This window comes from Lonchura striata, chromosome 1 (assembly GCF_050655825.1).
Source record: "Lonchura striata isolate lonStrDom1 chromosome 1, ASM5065582v1, whole genome shotgun sequence".
NCBI lineage: Eukaryota > Metazoa > Chordata > Aves > Passeriformes > Estrildidae > Lonchura > Lonchura striata.
In genome coordinates this window covers 71841288-71859411 of record NC_140703.1, presented here as the reverse complement: position 1 = coordinate 71859411, position 18124 = coordinate 71841288, and the positions used below count along the sequence as shown (strand labels likewise).

At 43.9% G+C, this 18124-nt stretch overlaps 1 long non-coding RNA gene across 1 annotated transcript in view; it reads right to left on the bottom strand.

Moving 5' to 3' along the window:
* LOC110470757 (uncharacterized) overlaps positions 1-16474 on the bottom strand; it is a 51735-nt gene extending 35261 nt beyond the window's left edge. The window contains exon 1 of the long non-coding RNA XR_002465472.3: positions 15703-16474. This is a non-coding gene — a long non-coding RNA (uncharacterized LOC110470757). The remainder of the gene's footprint in view (positions 1-15702) is intronic.
* Positions 16475-18124: the final 1650 nt, after the last annotated feature.

The following is an 18124-nucleotide window of genomic DNA, read 5'->3' as shown; positions in this document are numbered from 1 at the left end:
AGTATCACACACTGTCAAAATCAGCATCTGGTTTGCTTCACACAAGAGTGCTCCCACAACTGTCCCCTTAAAGTGACAGAAAAGAGTAGATATAGAATTGCTTCAAATCTCTCTGAAGTGAGAGTGAAATGCAGTGACATTTGCAAGGATCCAGCAAAGTAAGGCAACTGGTAAGGTCAGAACTTGAAGAAGGGCAGGTCTTGTCGTGCCAAGGCTCAGCAAGCATATTGACAGCCATGTCAGAGAGTAAACCTTGAGAATACGGTCCAGTAACCATATTAAGTTATTGTTGCAGAAGGGGACATGCACTCAGTGACAGTGCCATTTCTTGGCTTTTCTGTCTGTGATAACAACCTCAATCAAACACACTGTCTCTTGTAATCACTGTGTCCTTTGATTGCTGACAACCTGCTAAGCTATGGGTGAAGCTGACACTCATAGCCAAAGCCACTGCAGACCCTTTCTGCTTTTCCTGAGCTTTAAAGGAATGGGATAAATGCTTTTCTTTAACTAAAGAAAGGGTTTCTTTAATTAAAAAAAAAACCTTGAATTTCGGTAAATGTTCACTCTATTGCATAATTATATGAATATGAACATTTACAGAAATAAGGGGAGGGGTATGGATAGAATGAAACATTTTTTTGTAAACTATTAGGGCAACATGATTTTTCTAAAGGCTCTTACACATAGTAAGGTATAGTCTGCTCTTGATGCTGGTTTCCATCAAGATAAAAGGCAGTCATGGATTCTCCTCTATTGGAAGGACATCTGTCATACTTGATGGCACTGTTAAAAATTACACCTTTTTTAAAAATCTGCCAATTTTTTGGAAAAAAAAACATGGTTTGAAGCAAAGGCCTGGGGACAAAAAAAAAAAGGCCTAAACTATGTTTTACTGCTGCCATCTTCCGACTTGCAGGCTAAATTGCAGGGTTTGAGAGAAATCAGCTCAGACTGTTTCATCCTAACATGCTTTCCAGTAAATGTCATTACATCGGTAATAAAATAGAATAGGATTACAAATACGTGGCTTTGGCTTACAAAGGGACCATGGCTGCATGAAGTACACTCGTATGCTCCAGATACTCCAAGATAGGAAAGGCAGAACTTGGATTTCATTCTGAATCCTGTTGGGTAGAGGTAGTCCAATAGGAGCCTGATGTTGCAAGGAAAGAGGGAGACTTATGTCCTCTTTTACAATTCCTTTCATTAATTATTATAATCTAAAGTCATCTTATTGGTCACATTTCTTAAGGAAACTGTAAATTCTAGTTGCTGATCATCCACCCTCAAAAGCTTATTCTCTATTAGGAGCATAATTACACAGAAAAAACAGCTCATCAAACAGAGAAGGATTAAAAAACAAAGAAAAAACTCAAAAACTTAAGCCTTCATACCACAAGGAGAGGAAAAATCCATGGACTAACTACACCTATGTGCTAGAGTTCCAAGTAGTATTGACTGTGCAGAGGGCTCAGATACCATCATAAGAGATGACATGAAATCTTAAGATGGGAACAGTTGGTGTGAATTTCATATGAGTGGCATTACCTTGAAGTGTCTGTCACAATGAGATAATGCAGTGATGCAAATGGAAGCTTTCATAGTATCCACTTCCCATATCCTACTCAGACATTTAGACTCAGGTGATGAATTCAGCAAAAATCTGGGCCATAGGCTGTGGCCAGACTACTCTCACCCCAGAATATGCATTCCCATCCTCAAGTAATGCTTGACTTGCAGCCACTTCGTATATGCCTGCCTTGCAGCAAGCTCAATTAATGCACAGTTCAATGCAGTGTGCACTAATACTTTCCTTTGAACCATTTGTGCTGGAGCCTTGGAAGAAAGAGTGGCTTGGGATTAATCTGTGCTTCTTAGCAAAGCAAAGCCCAAGGCACATTCCACCATAGCTGTGACCAAAAACCTATATAGAGCAGACAGTTTACTAAATAACCTCTAAAACATAATGTTTGCCTAGGAGAGAAGAGAGGATAGCTTAGTTTTCATTTTAAACATAATTACATCAGTTATATTGTCAGTAAAGTTATACCAGCCTCAGTAATGAAACAAGCATATCAGACATCCAGCAGACTTCACTCAGAGAGAGACAGTACTGGTCCATTTCTAATTGCTCTTCAGCCCTGTTCTCCGTGGCAAAATCCAGTCTTCCCACTGATTCAATGCTGTTTGGTATCAATACATGTTTACTCGTGTTTTGCACAAATTTATTTCTCAGAGGATGTTGTTAAACATCTGTTGTCATACGGCACCAGCTACAAGCTGTGGCTGGTTTCTGGCAAGTGGTCCAGACTGAAGCCTCCCAGGGAATGTGGTTATAGGAGGATGCTTCATCTGGACACCTGACTACATCAACCAATGTTTCTGCATCATTCATCATACCCATCAGCCAGGTTATTTTAAGGACTGTTCTGACACTTCTGCTCCGCTGTGTTTTTAAGCCTCTCTTTTTTACCCTATTTTTTTAACGCGTTCCTTCCTCCTCACCTCTTCCGCCTTTCTCCTCTAACATGCCAAATGCCTGCTCTCCTTTGTGTTCACATTCTACATGTGTATGAACAGAAAAGGAAATTTTGTAGATAAGAAATCTATTCATGTTTGATGATTTCCTATCCTTGTATGCCATTCTATATGCATGTAATGGAGAAAAATAATCCCTTATGGAATGGTGCAGCCCTTGACAGCCCCCTGTTTGGAAACAGTGGATTTAGATTTTCATACATTGTTAATTTCACATTGAAGAACTGTGTAGAGATTTTGAAGGATTAGGGCTTAGTTTTGCTGGAGATTCCTCTTAACTCCTTTGTTTAGCAGAAATCAGTTCTACTTTCTTTTCTTTCTGCACCAGTAAAATCTCTAGTGATAGAGTAATAATCCCACGTGATTTACTGGTACTTTGGACTAATGCCAGCTTTGTTTTAATCCCAGCTGCTGCTTTATCTTCTGGGTATTTCAGTTCATAGCAAAGTGCACAACACAGTTCCCAGAATCTCTTGTGAGCACAGATTTTTTATTTTTATTCAGTCCCTTTGCTTTGTCCCTCATGGCAGAGCTCTGCTGGTCCTCAAACTTGACCAATTTGATTACATTTAAACTGTCTTTAAACAGATGCATTCCCTGGGTGAAACTTCTTCCCTGATTAGTCTGGATGGAAAGCATCTGTTTTCCCTCTGGGAAAGAGAGTTCCTAAAATCAAAGCACAAAGACAGGCAGTGGTCATGTCTCGTGGCATTGGCTGAAGTCCAGCAGGCATGTGGTACAGCAGCGAAATTGAATTTGGGCAGGTTGACCCAAAGACAATAGCACAACCATCCTAAAAATGAAAAAACCAGGGGTAACACACCTACATAGTGATCTTGAGTTGTTGCGATGCTTTTGGCCTTGGTGAGGTTGTGTGCATCTACACTGTAGGTAAAAGTCACAATCCAAAGCACATAAAATGTTTAAACCCAGAAATATTACCCGTTGAGAGCTATTGCCACTGTATTGACAGCAGTCCTGTGTTCCCTTCTATCCCCTTCCCTGCCTGGGGCCTGGGGAAGGCCCCACTCCCTTCCCTTCTAGTGCTGAGATGTGCCACAGCAGGAATGGGCAAGGGATGCAGCCAGGTCCCACTCCTCTCTTCCTGCCCACACTGTGCCCTGCAGGACTCCTTGGCATTCCTCCAAGGAAAGGCCAGAGCAGAACAGAGGTGACTTGTGACCTGGAGCCATGGGAGAAGTGTGAAGGGGAGACTTGGGGGTGTTCTGCCCTCCAAGAGGGGAACAGAAGATCCTGATGCACAGTACAGCCCTGTGCTAGGTTTGCCACCACGAGGTGATATTGCCCAGGGGCAGGTCGTCTGAGGGAAATGGATGAGTCCAGCCAATCCTTGGGATGGGTTTCACCTTGGAGGGAACCAGCTGGCTTACTCTGGAGTTGCATCTGGAATTATAATGCCATATGTATCATGTGAACCCTCTGTCATGAGGCTATGCAGACATACCTAAACTTACACAATCCATTGAAGACAGCACTGAGCTTCAAACACTTCTGACTCCAATCTGTCCTTTCAAAATCACTTTTCCTCTTCACTTCTGGAAATAGGCCAGTGTTCTCTCTTGCAGTGTCTTTGTGACCCACAAAACTGGCTCTTTGCACCTCAAATTCTCCTGCTGTCAGGAGTGCACCCTCTCCCTGACAATTAACCCCAAATCAGCCCAGTTAGCTGATTTGCTGCTGTGTTGCAAGCTGGTGGACCCAGGGAGTGATGGAGGGGAAGTGGCACTGCTGCTGCGCACCAGAAGCTGAGTTGCTTGCGGCGCATGAGATAATCAGTCCATTAGCAGACTGACATCTTGATGGCCTGGTGACCTCCTAAGGACATGGACCCATGTGGCCTCATGTGCATGGCAGAAGCATCATGAGGGAGGCTCTGGAGGGGCCTGAGATAACAGTTCCCTCTCACCAAGAAAAATTCAAACATTTATGGATAATGAAGTCTTGCAAGCTACAGGCATGATTACAAACCAAATCCCTTGCTGGTTCTTGTAGCTAGGAAACTGTGAGCTGGGGATTCTCCAGAGCACATGGCTTCATGGGCTGATTTCTCCCAGGAGACATAGTCATTGGGAGAAGAACCCACACATGCAGATGAAATTTCACCTGCTTTTCATTTTTCTCAATAGCAAGGTGTGTTTTGTATTTGTTACTTATTTCATGCAGATCTACTCCCATTTCTGTGTGATCCCTCAGTGGCCTTTTTAATTTGCAAACTATTGTTGCCTGATGTTTATCTCCTGTGCTAGTTCTTTTGGTCTCCTTTGCATCCATTTCCCTCCAGTGCTGAAGCAGTGAAGAAACAATGTTAGCACAGACCTCAGTGAGGTGCAAATCTGGGAACCAACCAGTAATGCCTGCTCTGATGGAGAGTGAGCTGCAAGGAAATTTTCAACATGACATGGTCATTTCAACATTGCATCAGAACCATTCCAGAGTGTCTCAATAGCAAAGACTTCAAAACTCTTTCAGTGAGGCAGCATCATACTCACTTGAGAGAGAAAGTCTGTGAGTAATGAGACAAGATGTTAACACTCATTTGCTGTGGAGTTTGGCCTCAGGGTCCTTCCCATCCTCTGGAAACATGAAACTGTGAAATTCTAGGTGGGGTCGAAACACACTGTGATGCAGACAAACAATTTTTAGAAAAGAAACTTGTTTTGTCCTTGCTTAAAGGAAGTTTTAAAGTAGCAGCAACTGCAAAAAGATGATAAAGGGAAGCAAAAATAGTTTCAATCAACTTATAAGTGAACATCTTCTTTCTTTTTGTCTGGATTGCTTTTTACAGAGTACCCTTGTGGGCTACACATGAGCAGGGAAAGCCTTAACATTGTCCAATGGGCATCATTTTGCCAGGCAACTCTGTGCATATTTTCCTAATTTCCAACATGCTGGAAGCTCTCATGTTTTGCTACTTGTCCTCAGCGTAATGCCCCCCTCTAGCTCTTCCCACCTCCATGTAAACATCCAAAAATCAAAAATCTTTAGAAAAAAATAATCCAGTAGCATCAGGCTCTGAGGAACATGGGGAGAGTTTCCACAGTGCAAACTCATCCATGGACACATATACTCTAAGTGTTTGATTAAATGCCTGCCACAATTAACCTAGAGCCAGATGTTGCTGGGGTGGGTGGTGACGGGACATGTCAGGTGTTCTAGATCATTTGGATCAGATATCACATGAATATTTGTACATTTGATACATAAAGATTATCTGGGAGAAAAACATGACAAAGTGTACATAAAAAAGGCCACATCACAAAGATCCGTTTGTCCAGTATTTGAAGTCTGATGGGGAAACCTGAGTGCAAAGTCAGACCTATGAACCAGAGCAGACCTGCTGGAAGCTGCCAGTACTCCTGTGACAGGTAGCAGAGGGCAAGATCCAGGAAAGCTGGAGCTGTGGTAGAGCTGGTGTGCTTGGACCTCTCCCCACAGCATCCCAGCAGTCTCCCTTACAGGTTTCCCTGTCTGAGCTGATGGCTGCCTCTTGTTTAGCTAATGCTGAAGTCCTCAGGATGGAGAGGCCTGGAGGATTAAGGATTGACACCCATGGGCCAGAGCCATAGGCCAGAGCCTACTCCACACTCAGAGGCAAAGAGGTACTGCATGTGGTTTCTGCCCACACCAAGGAATCACCACTCTGCTTCAGATGAAACCCTGGGATGAGCCAAGCACCTGAAATTCCATTCACTGATATCCATCATGTTTCAGAAACAGGCGCCACGGCTGAGAAGATGTACATTAAAGAGACGCCCATTACATGACTCATACACAGAATCACATTAATTTAGTCAGATGCTAAGAAGAAAAGCCAGGAATTATGCAAGGTTATTGTCCGTGCCTTTCAGAGCAGCTCACTGATCTCATGCTCCCTGGCACCTGGGGCTCTCAGTTTGGGGGACAGATGGATTATGTAGATGAGAACAAATCACATGCCATGTAGCTGCAGGAAGACACAGATAGAATTTTCACTGGAGCTGCTAGAATTAATAGACGACTGACAACCATCATGGAAAACACACCAAGCAAGATTTTGAGCTGAGAGATTCCAAAATGTTTGGGGAAAACAACATAGGACTGCAGGCATATGATGTGTTACTGGGATACAGCCCCTGAGTTTGAAATTATTGTGGTTCCTTAAAATTAGCTTCCCTTTCATGGCTGTAAAATATTATTCAGACACTGAACACATGATGACTTGTGGAAACTCCTCTGCAAGTACATGCTTATGTATGTATTTACCTTCATGTGAGGATGAATCACTAAAGTGTGAATATCTTCTGAAATGTTCTTCAAGGCTGCTGCCCTGGATCAGGAGTTAGGAAAGAAGAAGCAGCAGTGCTTATATGAAAGGGAATGTGGATCTCCATTGACACTCTGGGAGGAATGAATGTTTACATGTAATCTTTGACAGATGGGGATGTTAATACTTTCATTTTATGGATAAAGAAGAGATATATTAGATGATTGCTGTGTATTACAGAGTAGTAAAAGCCCTGTATTGAGGATAAAATTCTGGTCCTCCAGGGAGGAAATCTCTTTTCTCAAATTCAAGTGCAGAGCCTTTGAAAAGTGGATGATTGCAGAGGGGAGGCAATAGCAACACTGGCAGCACTCATTTTTGAGGAAGAACTCAGGAGTGAAATGCGGGAAGAATATACAGAAATACTGAGAGAGCAGGTCATAGAATATTGATATTCTATGACCTGCTCTCTCTTTATTTCTGATTTAGTGAGATTCATGATTTACAAAAATCCAAAATTCTGGGTTTAGAGACCAGGGTTAGCAAGAGCAATAAGATTTCATACGTATCCCAAAACTACTTGAGGTTGCTTTCTGTGGTGCAACAAAATTCTAGAACATATCCACACAAGCACATGGTGTTAAATTAATCCCTATAATGATCTATGCCTTGATCACCCATCCTTCTTCCTCCTTCACCATCATTCCTCACTTCCTATCTGAATACAGCTTGTCTCATGTTTAAATTACAAACTCTGAAAAAAACTAGCTATAGAAATGTCAGGGGATTTTACAGCCAGGATGTTTATGACTGTTGTCAATGTCAATTTGTTTGCCTATTCATACCTTCTCTCCTGGAGTAATCAATCCTGTAAAAATTACTGACAACAAGTGGGTCTGGAGCCCTACTATGGGGGAAATGCAGTAAATTTGCAGTGTCTGTAGCAAAAAAGGAAGTCACTTCCAAGGGCTTTTCAATTCCCCTTGAAATAACAGGCAGAAATGTGCAGAAGAGGAAACTAACACTAGGGAAGGTCACTGCTGTAGGCACTAAAGGTTGGAAAGAGGAAATTTAAGAAAATGCAAAAAGGGAAAGAGAAGGAGAAAAGGTATTTCTGGAGGTCACTGCTCACGTAAAGCAGTTGCTAATGCCAACGGCCAACACATCAGCAAGCTCAGGAAGTTTATAGGATTTGATGCTGCTGTTCCACATTAACGAAGTATTCTTGAAAGCAGTGCTGGTGGCTGAGCAGTTTGCTGGTGCTTCTGCTGCCCCTGTGGCAATCCCAGCTGAGACAACCAAAGGCAAACCAGTCTCTGAAATCAGCTTTGTCAACCTGGTTTTATTTAGGTGCTTTGAAAATATTCCAAATCAGGTCAGGATTCAGTAGCAGTTGCTGGGATTTTAAAAAATGCTCTGTTAGCAGTGACCTACCAAGGAAAACAAACAAAAAAAAAAATTGGCTTGTGCTCTTGTTTGTGCTTTTATTTATGTATAAAAACAAGGCATAAGAGGATTTGGACTGCTTCTTATAGCTCTAAAAGAAAGATATATTTAAAATATTAACTTTGGCTTTCACTATTTTTGCTGAAGAATTGGCAGGGTGTCTCATACAGTACTTGCCCATCTCTTAGCTGGGCAAGATGGCAGAATTATCCAACCATTTAACATTAATATATTTTCTCCTTTATATTTGAAGGTATTTCAATGAAACAGAATTAAAGTCCCCAAAGAACATGAGTAGTCTTAATGAAAAACTGTTACTCCTCTCAGGAAAGCAGATTTCATGTGCATCTCTATTATGCCAGTTATCCAGCAAGTCTATTAGGACAAGCCCTGGAGTTATTATAAAAGGAGAGCAAGGGGATATTATTGGATAAAGAGAGAGAAACCTCTTAGGCCTGCTCCATGCAGCATAAACAAGGGAAGAAAGCAAACATAATTCTTGTTTCCCCCTGACAGGACACCCTTAGATTGAGCTCAAGACATTTACTAAAGATGAGATATAGAGCGAAAAGTGGGTCAGAGTCTGAGAAGGAAAGAAAAAAGAGGGTAATTTCCATTATGGTCTGAATTTGGACCTCTGTTGTTTTTACTTTTTAAACATGACTGACAAAAGCGATCCTATGGCCTTTTGCAGCTATTGTTGAAACAAGACAGGAGCCATAGCTGATGCACCAAGGTTGCCCAGAATGAAATTCAACAGGATGTTGATCTTGCTGACAAGTAAAGCTGAATATTAAATGAAACATTCATTTAAAAACTCCCAAAGCAAACAGTAAATGCTCTATACATCTAGGCTGAATGTGATCAGAGCATGACAGCTGAAAAGGCCACTGCACAAAAGATAGGCTGTAAAATGGTGTGTATCAACTGACTAACAAAAGCTCAAATGCAGAAGGCACAAAAGAAGAAAATTCAGAGGAAATCATTGATTTTAGTGTAAAATCTCTGTTCATGCATCTTAATGCTCAGAATTACATTTCAAAACATTAAATTAATGCACTTACCCTGATGGAGCTACTTCCACAATTTTCCTGCACCTCCTGTGCCAGGACACAGAGGGCCAAATTCTGCCTGTGGGTACAGGACTAGGTTACATCACTGAAATACTACATGATCTATGGTGCTCCTTTATAATGGAAATTAAGAGATAATGGCCAGGCTACCCTCATTTCTCCAGTTTTTTGTTTTTCAGGCAAGTTTACAGCCTCTGAGCACAGCACAGGGCAGTCTGTCTGCAGCAGGCTGACTGTAGTAGGATCACTGCAGCTCTAAAACCAGAAAACCAGATCAACCCAGGATCTGAGGGGCAAAAGAAAAATCCCAGAAAAGCTCAGCACTTTTTGGAAGACTGTTGAGATTATAGGGGAAAGAAAAATAAGTGGTCTGAGAAATAACAGAAAAATAATGGTCTGAGAAATAATCTTCTCTCAGCTTAGGACAAGAATGACCTAAGCTGAGAGAAGAATTTGGCCCAGCATGGATATTAAGTAAAATCCATGCTCCTGCAAGCCAAGAAAGGCCTGGCAGTGCCTGGGGTACCACCTAAGAGCTGCATTCTTCTGGATTTGCATTACAATTGATTTCTAAGCACAACCCACTGAGTCAAGCAGACTCTTCTTGGACAGACATAGCACTTAGGCAGACTTACTAGCAGTGGAGAGGTAAGTAGTTGTATTTCCTCTACCGCCACCTTCATTTCCTCCTCCACCACCTTCCAATGGCCTTCCTTCGCATCCTCCTCCCTCGCACTCCTGCACTGCACCCTTGGCAATACAGAAGGCTGCCTGTGGCTTGGCAGGGCAGTTTCCCTCCGGCAAGCTGGGGAGAATCCACAGCACTGCAGAGCAACCAGGCTGAGCAGTCATCACATGGGGCTCAGCCTCCCACCTCAGCAAGCCTCTCCCACTCATGAGGTGCTCTTGTCAGGGGGGCCAGCATGGGATGGGAGCTGCCCACAGGAAGGGGTTTAGCCCCCTCTGTGCACCCGGGCTGCCTATCCCTCCTCCAATGGCTCGCAAAGCACCAACAGCCAGGCAGGATTGTGGCAAATCATCCCACTGCAAGGGACAACTAGGGAGCGTCGTGACTCGTTCCAAACTCTTCCTCAATAGCTGGTGCAAGATAATGGCAGGACCTGCACTAACTGAAAAAACAAGTGGGAAGATTCAGCTTAAAAGACTCAGTCTCTTCCCAGCCCCATATTCAATACTGACCCTAAACACAAAACACATTTCATGGTACTGCTACCTGTATACAAACTGCAGCAGTGGGAATTTTTTTCCACATTCAGAAACACTTTTTCTCCATTGCACAATCCATTATTAATTCCCCCACCGCTCCTCCCTCTGCAGCCTCTGTCCAACAAGCCTCCTTCCCACCCTCCCGAGGTTTCTTCTCTGCCTGCAGCCCTGGGGATGCGCGGGCGGAGGGTGCTGCAGGGCGCGGGGCTCTGGCAGCGCCGGGAGGAGGCAGCAGCACGGCCGGGCCGGGAGGAGCATCCGCCAGGGAGGGAGCGGCCCAGCGAGGCAGGAGAAGCGGCCGGAGCTCCGAGCCCGCCTGCCCTGCCCGCCCTGCCCGCGCTCAGCTCCCAGCCTCTGGCTCCTGCCTGCCGGCCAGCGGGGAAACGCTGCCAAAACCTTTCCCCGACACTCCCTCCTGGGCTGTGGGTGCTGCCTGCGCTCTGCGGGGACACTTATTAATAAGTGTTCAGTGCTTGAACGTGTTTAGCAAATCAGCTACGGGTCCAAATAGTTTTACATGAAGGGATGTTTTCTGCCTTTGACAAGGAGACACGGTGGCTTGTGTGCTCTTCCTGCTCTGCTCAGAAACAGCAGCAGGAGCAGAGCTGGTGCTGGGCAGCATGGCACAGCAGCAGTGTACTTCATTAACGTGGCATTGATTAATTCTGTGTGAAATTCTCTCAAAAGTGCGCTTGAAAGGCATCAAAACTTAAAAAGAGATTGGACCACCAGCAGAGAGTTATGTGGACAAAGAAATAATGTAGGATGTAGGACAAACTGGGGTTGTGTAGGTGCCAGTCTAAGGGTTACCACTCCTAGCTCTTACACAGGACACATTTATGCCAGGAGCTACTGAGTCAACTCCCTCAGGTTCTGGGGTGGAAGCTCCAATGGCCACAGGTCACCTCCAGACAGATTTCTAATGCTGGCAAAGTTTCTTTGTCATACGACCGGATCCTAATACCTGAGTTTCTGTAGCCTTTGCATCAAGTGCAGTTGCTCTTCGATGGCTTACAAGGTGGGTGAAAAAAAAAAAAAAAACAACAAAAAAAAAAACCGAGTTTGTTTGTTGGAAATCAGAAATTGAAATCATGGCTGGCAATTCAACCAGTGGATACAACTATTCCCTGGTCTCTGTTGGAGCAGGTTAAATGAGGACATGAGGTTTTGCATCAACTTTTTTGTCCCAGGGCAAGTAGATTTTCCCAAAAGATACTTTCCTCGTCTCCCAGATGTTTTGTGGGGGGTTTCTGTGGTGTTCAGGAGAATTAAGACCTGTTGTAGAAATAAGTGACGTCTCAGGTGACATTTGTGATTTGCACTACACGTGATCAGTCACTAGATGAGATAAAAAAATTTAGGCTGGGTCCTGCTATGGTCCTTGGCTGACTCTTGGCAGCCTGTGTGCTGGGAGCTGCTCAGACAGATAGTGCCACCTGTAAAACCAGCACTGAAGCCCTTAGGTCAAGCTGCTTTACACCACCCATAGCCCTGAGTAGAAACTGATTTTGTACAAAGGCCACAGTGTAACTCATGTGGCAGAAGCGTGTTGAAAACACTTCTGACCTGGCTGAGTAGTAACTTCTATGGTGATAGGGGTGCCAAAGATTGGCCATGAAGAGAGGTCTCTGGAGAGGTATGGCAATGTTTCATATCATCTACAGCTGGCACTAATCTTAAGGAACAGACCTATTAGACAACGCTTCCCAAACCAGTGCACTGATTCCTCTTTAGCCCATTTACAGACTGATTGCAGAGCTCCCAGGCACAGGGAATGGCTCACATCTCTCAAACTGCTTCTAAACCAGTCTCAAGCTTTAATTTGCAGCAGAAGCAGAAGCTGTCCAGGTTTCCCTCATTTGTGGGGCTTATAGCTGTGAGTGTCATTAACATAATGTGTTCCTGCACATATTTACCCAAACCACCTGTGAGGGATGAGAGCAAAGTGAGACATCAGAGGAGATGGGATGCCCAGCTGCTTCATTATGGATGAGTTGACCCATGACAGCGGCACGAGCTGACAGGAGAGCACAGCACTGGAGATTAATTGCTTCTAATGAGAACCACTGCAGCCCACAGAGAAGGATCAACACAGAACTGCCTCAGAAACTACAACACTTTAACCCTCTGTGGTGTGAGACCCCACATCAGAGCTTTTTGGGCACCACATAGACAGCCTGAAAGGGAGAGAGAGTTTCTGCATGGTCTGTTGCCCATGGCAAGTGAAAAGGAAGGATCCCAGCTCAGCTTGCTTGGCCACAGCACAGTGCAAAACACTGGTCCCACCACAAGCTTCTAAACCAATCATGAATTTGTTTAAATCTCCCCTTTCAGTGCAGACTTATTTTCTAATCTTGCTGCAGCATCCCTGTTCCCTCATCATTTGTCCTGCTCTACTGCAGCAACTCTGCCAGCTAGAACTGCTCGCACTCCAGGATAAATTAAGGGTAACTCCATGGAACTTCAGAAGTGCACACTCTATTTACATCTCTGAGAAGGAGCCTGGGATTGGATATCTGTCATGTATCTGGAAGAGCTCTATGAAGTGATTCTCTCTCTCTACAATCCCCCCACCCCCACCCCTCGCCCTGCTTTTTTGCTTCTCCCTTTCTGCAGCACTTTCTTTGTCAGTACATCTTTTAATAAAAAATTAAAAAACAAAAGCCAAAAATAGAGCATTCCCACCTTCAGGCAGCTATCTGGGGCAACCATGAAAATAGCAGCAACCACTGGGTAGCTCAGGGTTTAGATCAGGTCAACAGCCCAAGGTCAGCTACCAGCTCTCTTTTAGGCAATTTCTGCAAGGTTCATCAAGTTTGCCATTGGGTCTGACTGGGTTCATCAGGTCAGTGCACAGAAGCACACAAACTATTCCTGTGCCACCATCCCATTGAAAAATCTCAGAAATTCCAGTGGAACCAGGGAGAGGAGACAGCATGGCTTCATAGACACAGGAGGAAAGCTGTCAATCAGCAGGTATCAGACCCATTTGCAGTGCCCATGCCCTGGCGTGTGTGTCCAGGCTGGGCTCGGCTGTCCAGGGGCTGGCACCCTGCTGCTGTGCCAACTGGAGCAGGGGAAGAGCCCGGCTGGGACAAAGGTGCCTGTGTTGGGAGGACCAGCTGTCCCAGTGGCTGTCCATCCATGGAATGAAATAGAAGGAGAGAAGCAAGTGATCTGTAGGTTTCCCCAAAATGAGTATTTTCATCTTCAGGGCACAGAGGGAAAAACAAGCAACTTGATAATTTGATCAGTCTTAGCTGGGAAAAGAAACTGTGGAAGAAAAAAATCGGTCATTGACTTGTGACAGTCTGGTGGAAAATCACTAAGGCTTTTGCAGGCTGTTTTCATGTCAGAACTGACCTAGTTTTTAAAATACTAAAGAGGTGGGGGCGTACTGAGCTACAGAAGAACCAAACTATCCCAGGCCAAGCAGAACCATAAGCTGAGGGAGTTTTTGTTAAGTCAGTCAAGACTGAATTTGCTGGGAAACTGTAGCTAATGGATCTTGCTTTGTCTTTGGGGACATGGGCAGAAGATCTTTTCGGTGATGATCAGGAGCCCTAGGGAGAGAGAGTCTGGGCACTGTATGAGCCACCCGACAGCTGGTTGTGGGCAGATATAGGTCACTTAGAGGCTGGTGAAAACAGAGCCCACTAATTAGGGCACCAAATCACTCACCAACCATAGGAAAGAGATCAATCTGCTTGGTGACATGAAAAAACCTGAAGGCTTGTGCTGTGGTATTTATTTGGGCACATTCACCGTCTCTATGATCAAAGGCATAAGCCTAAGAAATGCTTTTCCAGAAACCTTCAAGTTACAAGTGTTTCAAACAACTTTGCACAATTCAACAATTGCTCCATAAATCTTTCCTAAGGATTTTCATCTGGGGCAAGAGAGTTGGTATTGTTATTAATGTTCTTCTGAAAACAGGAGAGGATGCTTTATTTCATCTGGCTGCTTTCGTACTCTGAGACCATGTTTCATGGAATGACAGAAACTGTAGTTTAGCTATTCTTTAAGGGTTTCTACTGAACATACCCTAAACCATATAAGCTGAAAAACTATTCAATTAGGAACATTTATTTTTAGAATAATTTAAATTGCATTTTTATAATGAAACAAGCAAAATAAATATTTTACTTATTTTATATGCATCTTTACAAATATAGGAATCATGTTCACATGTGTATAAGAACAATAATCAATTTCAGTGCTTTAGTGTTGAAGAAATTCAACTCCAGCTGTAACATATGTTTTAACAAGTAATACAATATACAATTATTTTTACTCAAATAAAATTATGTATAAAACTAGTATTTTAAAACAATTGAAGTCTTACCTCTAGTGATAAAACCTGCATATTTTTGGGTCAGTTTACAGGGTGTTGTCCTTTTTTGCAAGAAACTGCTGCTCTAGAGCATTGTAAGCTCATTCTTATGTAGTAAAAACGAAGCATACTATTGCATACCATAGATTTCATTTTAAAATGTGTCTTATAATACAGTTTGCAAGGAAAAAAAACACATGAAAATGTTGCTTGTGAGAGGAGCTGTTTATCTGAGCTTGTTTTAGTTTGATGCTTTTTTTTTTCTCCATGCATTACTGATAAAGAATGTGCTTTTAAGAAAGTACCGGGCTAATGTGTGGACACAGGAAAATGTTCTCCTGCAATAAACGAGAATTCTCTCATTAGCAAACTGCTTGAGTGCTACTATAAGGCCTTAGTGCAGCTGGCACAGTTCCTAAGAATAGAATTACTCATTGCCATGGTTACCCATGCTGGAAATATTACCCTTTGCAATCATTGTAAACAAAGATCCTTTCACAACAGTGTAAAAATTAGAGTGCTTCAAGAAATTAAAGGAAATTATAAATTGTACAGCAGTTGAAGTTACGCCTTGTAAGCACTGTAGCTTTTCTAACACATGAGAGGTTCAAAAGCCCTCTGCAGAGATCTGGTCCTCTCCCAGCCTGAGCAACATGTGAAGATCTCAGCCATCACCTCCAAGAGCAGGGTCAGAGCCTGAGAGCCAGAGTGCCTGTGTAGCACACAAGCCCTTCTGCATGTCCCAGCTCCTCACTGGAGTGTGCTGTAAAAGCCATCAAAAGGGGATGGTCAGGGGAAGGCAACAGGTGGGAACTTACCACACGTGTCACCCACTGAGCTCTCCAGATGAAGGGTAACATGGAGCCAACTTGTGTCACACCTTTGAGTCATGGAGGACAGCAATCCCTGGAGCTGGCACAAGCTTGGACAGAAACAGCAGCCACAAGCTGGGCTAATCTGCTTCACCGCACTTGAATAGTTGGAGCAGAAGATGCTCCAGCAAATTACACTTGCACTTTGCAAATGCCCAGAAAGGAAGTGGACTGGTTCACACACAAGCAGGCAGCAGGGGAGTGGGAGAAGCAGAACTAAAGCTCAGGCGTTCTTTGGTCCTGCAAGTGCCTTTTCCACCTGGACACATTTCCTCGGAGGGGGCTTGGTTTCTCCAGATGCTCATGCCTTCCTTCTGTCTGGTCTGTTGGCACTCTGGGGCTGTGGCTGCAGCACACACAACCTGGAGGGGCTCTCATCCCACTGGCAGTCCACAGCAGAGTATGAAGGCATCCTAAATAAAACACTTGCATTGGTGCAAAATTTGAAGAAGGCTGGCAATCCCCATTTAGAGGTGGAAAAAGCAAAGGGATGTGGTTCTGCACTGAAGGTCACAGGAGGACATCTGTGAAAGGATATCACAGCCTGACTCCAATTCTCTGTCCTGTTCTGCAGCCATTCTCCTTCCTGAGCCATGTTAAACAGCCCCACAGCAGTGCCAGGAGCCTGGAGAAGCCCTGCAGAAAAGCCCTAGGGAGGAAAGAGTAAGTTCAGTGATGCAGAACAAGGAAACAAGCAGCCTACAAACCTCAGCAAAGTGGTCCTTACCTCTGCTGGGCAGCTGGGGCACAGCAGAGCATTAGTGATCCTTGCTGCATGGAGTGTTTCTGCAGCAAGGAGGTCTGACAGGCCACGGGAGCTGCAGATTGGTAACCTCTGGAGGAAGCTCCTGCACATCATCCAACTGGAAAAAAACAGATCTGACAAGATAACATTGAAAAGAAATCCCAAGGGGGAAACAGAAATTGGGGAGCTTGTTAAGAACCCTGCTGCCATCTGGAAGGCAGGAAGAGGCAGGCATCTGTGAGAAAGTGCCATCTCAGGGGAGAGCCTGGGTGCTCGCCCTGGCACTGCATTATGGAGGGATGGGGAGTAGTTGATGGGCCTGCCCTGCCCTGGAAATCCGATCTGAGGATGAAAGGAAGGGTGGTTTTCATTTTCCCAAGACCTCAGGGTCTTGTAGCAGAATCTAAAATAATCACCTCGTGCTGATTGTTGTCCTTGGCAGGAACAGTAACTTTGTGGCCCAAAGGGTTTAATTGAAGATACAAGGGGGGAAATGGGAACACATTGGGCTCTTGATTTGCTAATAGGAGCCTTTTGTGCTGTTTATTGGTTTGGAGCCATCTCCTAGGTCTTAACCCTTTACTCCTTAGTTGCCATGAAAACATGTGGTCTTCCTCGACTATGCTTTTTTTTTTTCAGAGGTAAGAACCGTTCTTTTTGAGCTTTCTCTAAGCTCCCATCATTGGTGCTAAATCTGGGGCATGGAGAGAGAAGAGAAGGCCTATGCCATGGTAACAGATGCCTTTGAATTAGTAACTGGTTTTCTAGTAACTGATATTTTCTGTAATTCAGCCCAATGAACACCAGTTTAACACTGGCCTTCTCTTATGGAAATGAAGGACAAAAGGCTTTTGCTTTCGGTTAGCCATGTAAATCCTCAGATGAAGCCTATTCTACCAGAAGGGTAGTAAAAGGCTGTGCTATAAATAGTGCTGTGTGTTTGCCGGCGCTGAGGCAGAAATGTAAGGTTTCATAGCCCGGACTGAGCACCCCAGTCATTTCAGAGCCAGTGGCTGACATTTGCCTTTCTGCTTCTGCTCTGATGTCTGTTTTGTTTTCTGATACATTTATTTCAAATTGGTCTGAATACGTTACATCTTGAGAAAGAATTAAGATCTAGCATAGACAAGTTAACTTGTCTCCGTAATCTCTTCCAACTGTTTTTCCATAAAACATGCGGATTTATGGTGTTTTCTATCAGACCCCAGGAAAAAAAACACAGGGAAATTTAACAGCATGTAGTGATGATAGACATAAATTTGTTAAGCCCCTGAAAAGGCAGTGATAGGCAGCTCAGCAAAGGATGCAAGCACCATTTCTGCAGTTGCTGCATAGGAGCATTTCTTACTGATTTGAATGAAGCTGTTCAGATGCAGCAGCTGCATAATCAGACACTAAATCTGCTGTGATAATGACTGGATGTGGTTTAATCGGGAGGATCAAAAACTTAATTAGTTAACGGGGGGGAAAACGTCATCTATAAGAAAAAGAGTAGCAGGGGTGATTTCACTATAAGTGCTGCATTTTTGCATAATTTGTTATCTGTCAGTAAACAAAATCTATTAATGCAGAATGTGAAATGTAGAAAGTCAGGGAAAGACAGATGTAGATTAAATATATCCC